The sequence below is a fragment of the Peromyscus maniculatus genome, chromosome 7 (genome assembly GCF_049852395.1).
Source record: "Peromyscus maniculatus bairdii isolate BWxNUB_F1_BW_parent chromosome 7, HU_Pman_BW_mat_3.1, whole genome shotgun sequence".
Taxonomy (NCBI): Eukaryota; Metazoa; Chordata; class Mammalia; order Rodentia; family Cricetidae; genus Peromyscus; species Peromyscus maniculatus.
The window spans coordinates 103,927,680-103,933,679 of NC_134858.1; the positions used below are offsets into that span (position 1 = coordinate 103,927,680).

The window sequence follows — 6,000 nt, forward strand, 5'->3', positions numbered from 1 at the left end:
CGTTGTAATGTCAGAAGAAAGTCAGAACCCTACGGATTTTTTTTTTTTTTTTGAGAATTTGTTTTAATTGGAAATGTTTATGGATGAGGCTCATTCTGGTGCCGTGGGTTTTCTGTGAAGCTTTTGGATACATTTGTGGTAGGGAGTACATCCAAGAATGGAGTGTCCAATAAAAGCTGGTTCGGCATACTCAACATTCATAGTTGTTAGCTACATTATTACTATGAAGAATGAAGTTTTCCCCTCACTGTGCCTTTATCTGCTTGCTGCTACTTTACTTAGACGGCTATAACTTTTTTCTAGATTTCTTTCCTAGTCAGCTGTCTTGATTGGCTCAGTTTGGGTCTTCCTCTCTCCCTCTGATTCTCTTAGTTGGGAAAGATGAGGAGAGCAGCCCTTGTCTGTCTCTTATCATGTGGTCATCAATGCTCTTCGTCCTTTGTCCTTCACCTCCCTTGGGCATGAACTTCTGTTTACTAACATCACAGAAGAATGAACCACTGTTGGGTATCTTACTCATGTGGCCCACAGCTAGCACACTCTGTGATATTTTTTTTATAATTTTTTTTATTTTTTTCTGTATACCCAGATTTATTTATTTATTACACATACAGTGTTCTGTATACATGCCAGAAGAGGGCACCAGATCTCATTACAGATGGTTGTGAGCCACCATGTGGTTGCTGGGGATTGAACTCAGAACCTCTGGAAGAACAGCCAGTTCTCTTAACCTCTGAGCCACCTCACACTCTGTGATATTAACCTGAACCCAAGCAGACAAAGGACAATGAATCTCTGCACTGACAGCTGCTGAATCTGATGATCTCTCACTCTCTGAAAATATCTTTTTTAAAATCTCATCACACTGTAAAACTGAACACGTGAAGCCATCTTTATCCTCTCATTTCTTCCACCACCAACCCTGCTCATTAAGAAATGGACTAGGGACCGGAAGGCTGGAGCCGCTGTCAGCTGACTGGGCACATCATCTGAGGCAAGTGTCTCTAATCCTTTTCCTCATTTCTATTGCTGAGGTGATAGTATACACATCTGTCCTTTTTACCTCCCAGAATTACTATGAGATTAAAAGCTAGCAATTTATATAACCTCCTTCAAGGCCTAGATTAAAAAAAAAAATCACTATTACCCCAATTTCCTGCCTGAAGTACATCTACTTGGGGAGGACCATCTGTTTTACCTCAAGCCACCCAGTTCCCTAGAAGGTTGGCATGAATGCATTCTCTCCAACACCCCCTATTCACTAATACGCATACTCATGTGCATGTGGGTACACACACACACACACACACACACAGAGAGAGAGAGAGAGAGAGAGAGAGAGAGAGAGAGAGAGAGACCACTATATTCTCCAAAGAATTAAGAACCATTCTCATCTGTATCAGTATTTCAGACTTGTAGTTTCCTGTCCAATATTCCAACATCCTCTGTCTTCTTTATTAAGGAAAGCCCTATAGAGGCCGGAGTGATGGTTGAGTGGTAAGGAGTATGTGTCCCTCTTTCAGAGACACCCACGAGGCTACTCACAACCATCTGTAACTCCAGCCCCAAGGATCTGACACTCTCTTCTAGCCTGCACACTGCATAGGCATATAGGCACGTGCGCGTGCGCGCGTGCACGCGCGCGCGCGCGCGCACACACACACACACACACACACAGTGTGCTTACACGCATGTAGGCAAAACACACATAAAATATAAATAAATCTTTAGAAAAAGAAAAAAGAAAGAAAGCCTTATATTTGATAGACAGGGCAATGTGCTAGGCTATCAAAACGCATGGCAAACCTCCCTTGTAGCTGAAATTATCTTAGAAAAAGATGAGAAAGGTCTGCAACTCGGTAAGAAAGTGGAACTTGCCTCAGCTATTAGCTCTCTGGTCACTGTGAGAAAATATTGTTAGTGTGCACATGAATACATAGTTAAGCTTTTAGCAATACTCATATAAATAATTGGCATACAAATTATAAATTATGCTTACCTATTAATCAAGAAGTCTGGCCAGATCTTTGACAATACTTTTAAATTTCATTAAAGTATTACATTAGCAACTTACCCAAATTGATGTTTTAGTTTTCTGATTGTTAAAAACAATTAGTCTAAAATTAGCCATACAATTATAATGTTAGTAAACGCTAGCATACATTCAATATACCCACCATGTGGAAAACATTTTATATACTGTCTATTTCAATTCAGTTCTCTCCTTGGTTGTGTAAAGTAACTACAATTATACCCATCCTACAAAAAGACAGGGGCTCAAGCAGTTATCATAGCTTGCCCAAAGGCCTGCAGTCTCTTGACTACAAAGATATTAAAATGCAGTACTTCATCTCCCTAATGTTCTTACTCTACCATTCTGGTCTCTCCAAGTCCCTGGTACCTTCCAAGATAAAAATTCGTTAGCCCATGCTAAGAGAACAGGCTTGAGGTGTCACCTGGGACCATCAAATAAGGAAAACTTAAAGGTAGCCTTTCGGAGACCAGACCTTGGGTCAATTATGGCCCCCAAAGAGTAGCTCAAAGGCTGAAAATTCATATAGGTCAAAGGAAGTAGATACCACAGAGCACCTGGGATTTAGAGAGGTAACAAAGTACTGGCAAGTGGCAGACACATAGCCCATCCTCAGGAAGCAGACAGGCACTGCTCTTGTAGCTTGAGACTAGTTTTATCCAGTACACCTTCCTCAGACTTTGTACCTGCCCAGAGCAAACCTGAATCTGAAATCCTGAGTAACAGGGGATTCGTCATAGCCAACAGCACTACCCAGAAAGTATACCTCCCTAGTGAGCATATGCCCTGCACTGCGGGAGATGCAGAGAGTCTGGGGGTATGGTCCAACCTGAGAACTCGTTCCCTTTAGAACGTGATTTGAAGTTGAAGGGGAGAAAAACCAATATCAGAAATACAATGAAAACAAAGCATATGCTGAGGGCTGGGAGACATCGCAATCTGTAAAGTGCTTGCCACTCAAACATGAGGACCTGAGTTCAATCCCCAGAACCTACATAAAAAATCAAGCTTGCTGGTGCACACTGCAGCTCCCAACACCACATAAACGAGGCATGGTAGTGCATACCTGCCATCCTAGAATTTAGAAAGCAGACAGAAGAATTAGATGTCTAAGGTCATCTTCATGGTCATAGTTCAAGGACAGCCTGGACTAAGGGGGGAAAATATCCCTAAACATTTTCTTTCTCTGGAATGAACTCTCTTTGAAGAGAGACTCTGGGTAGATGTCCTAGTGAAATTCCTGAACCTCAGAGCCAAGGGCAGGTGGCAGCCTGCCCAGGGCCCAAACTACCCAAAATACCTCTGTCAAAATGAGCTGGCAAGACAGGCACAGTGGTCCACAACTGTCATTCCCCAACACTGGGGAGGCTGAGGCAGGAGGATCTCAGTGAGTTCAAAACCACCATGGGCTACATAGATAGACCTAGTTTTTAAAATAAAAACTAAATCGCTAGCCACACCATTATGGCTGAAGGATGGGGTTTCCTTTCCCTGATGGCAGCTGTGACTGCATCTCTTCAAGATGTGGCCCTTCCTGGGTCTGGGAAACCAAGTTGGCGAGCAGGCCGAGGTTTGCTGGCCAGTCAGCTCAGCCTCATCAGTGAATCCTAGATTTAGTAAAAGAGCCTCATCTCCATAAACAAGGCAGATGGGAAGAACTCCACCAGAGGTTGTCCTCTGGCCCCCACATGTATGTGCACCCCCCCACACACACACACAGCAAACTTCACACTGCATTACAGAATGGTGCTGAGCACATGCTCATTGAAATCTTGTGATTGTGCAGCCTTGATTCCAAAAATCCACAGTTGCCAACCGTCTTTGCAGGTTTACAGCACCCCTAGCAAAGCCTCCTGATTTTACTGACATCACTAAAACAGTTTTTCAAGCAACGTTAATCAGTATTGTGACCAGTATATTGCGATGAGTACTTCTCTGTTTTATCTGATACGGGAATGGTCATCCAGTGTCACAGCTGATCCAGAACACCACACACTTATTGTATCTGTCCAAGAGAGGGGAATCTGGGGAAGATCCACAAAGAAACTGGTACCAAAAAGATTTAGGCTTAATTTGAATTGTGTTAACCACCAAAAGAAAAAGTACGAAAATCCACAACTGACCACAAACTATATTTGTGCCTTCATTATCAAATATTTAAGGAGTTGAGCTCTCTGCAAAAAATGAAGGGCCAGCTCATCTGAAGGGATGATTCAGAACCTTGGGAAATTGTGTTTTTCGCATCAATTCCTTAGAAGTCTTGGGATGCCCTAGGGACCAACATGATGGCTCAGCCAGTAAAGGTGCTTGCGGCCAAGACTGGAGATCTGAGTTCAATCCCCAGAGTCCACTAAGTGAAAGAGGAGAACTAACTCCCCCAACTTGTCCTCTGACCTCTGAAAGTACTCCAGTGGCACAAGTGAACACACACACACACACACACACACACACACACTAAGAAATATTAGTATCCCTATTTATTCTACTTATAAACTGTAGCACAATAATGTACACAGACCAAGAAGTGTATCTTGCCAGTGTGGATTTTTCTTACAGATTTTGATCGGAATTCATACAATAAACTAATCTCTTCCAAATTTTCTAACCAGTCACTCTAGATTGACAGCAGCAACAACAACGAAAACTTCAGAAGGAGCTGCTGAGTGCTGAAAACCAAACTCCATGTGGGCTATGAAACACTGAAGCGAAGGCTGAAGGCTTCCCCAGTGGAAGGCGTTTCAGGCCTCCATGTGGAGACTCTGAGGGCAGGTAAGTCCCTCAGCACTGGGAAGGACCGTCGCCCGAGTTCCACACACACTAGAAACTCAGCGGTGTTTGTGGAAGCTCTGGATGCTGCTCTGGGGAAACCTCACAGGGCAGTTTAGAGTCTGAGGCCAGACACCATTTCTCACCGTGTGTGTGTGTGTGTGTGTGTGTGTGTGTGTGTGTGTGTGTGTGTGTGTGTGAACATTCTGAAATCCACCCACAGTATCTTATGTATCAGGATCTGTGCACCCACTGTGTATCCGAGGGCTCTCTGCATGGGCATTAGATCCCAACAGTCAGACTGGATGGCCGAGAGCTTGGGAAACCAGTTAAAACCCCTCAGATTCAGAAGGTCTGAGACCACACACACACACACACACACACACACCGCCAGCAGGCATTTCTAAGAGGCTCCTAAAACGTGGGAACCACACTGCCCTGAGGTCCTCTTTCATTCTCAGACTCTAGCCTCTACGGACCTCAGTTTCCTCTGAGCCTCGATCCTGGAACCCAAGCAAAATCTGCAGAGGGAGAGTCTCCTCACACCGAGTCTCAGGCCGGGAGCCCTGCACCCCACACTCACCGAGGCTTCCTGGGGCCCCCGAGGGTCCTGGGGCGCCCCGCGCTGCAGCCCTGTGTGCCCTGGGAGCGCGCGCCTAGCCTCCTCCGGGTTCAGGCTGAGCCGTGGCAGGTGCTGACGAGCACCAGGGGCCCTTTTATGTCTTTGCTGACTCGCCCTTGGCTCGTTCCCCGGGGGACAAACGCTTCGCAGAACTCCAGCGGGCAGAGGCCTCCAGCTGTTCATTGGCGTGGCCCACTGCGCGGGTCTTGGGGCAGCCGCATGAACTTGGCAAGGCAGAGTTTCTCAGAAATCCACAACCATTTCAGCTGGCTGAGGTCACTGCAGCTACTGGGGCCTTGTGATTTGCAGTTCCTCAGAGCTAGCCAGCAGGGAACCGGAGAAAATCTCCTAGGAGGGTAGACCCTAAGGGAGGCAATAAAAACAAAAAGCTAACCTCAGAAGCAGCGTGGGTTTTATCCTGGGATTTCTGGAATGGGGGTGGGGAGTGAAGGTGTGATTTGCATATCTGTGTACTTAGGTGTTAGCAGGTCTGAGAGCATGGAGTATCCTTACATACTGTTAACATGCGGCTTTGGTCTTTCATGGACATGTGTTCCGGTTGAGATTTCACCTTAACACA

General features: G+C 45.5%; 1 protein-coding gene across 1 annotated transcript in view; it reads right to left on the reverse strand.

Annotated features, from left to right (window-relative positions):
- The window catches only part of Col6a5 (collagen type VI alpha 5 chain), a 122,786-nt gene extending 117,239 nt beyond the window's left edge, over positions 1–5,547 (reverse strand). Inside the window, exon 1 of the mRNA XM_042281552.2 lies at positions 5,382–5,547. The gene's annotated coding sequence lies outside the window, so the exon portion shown is untranslated. The remainder of the gene's footprint in view (positions 1–5,381) is intronic.
- Positions 5,548–6,000: the final 453 nt, after the last annotated feature.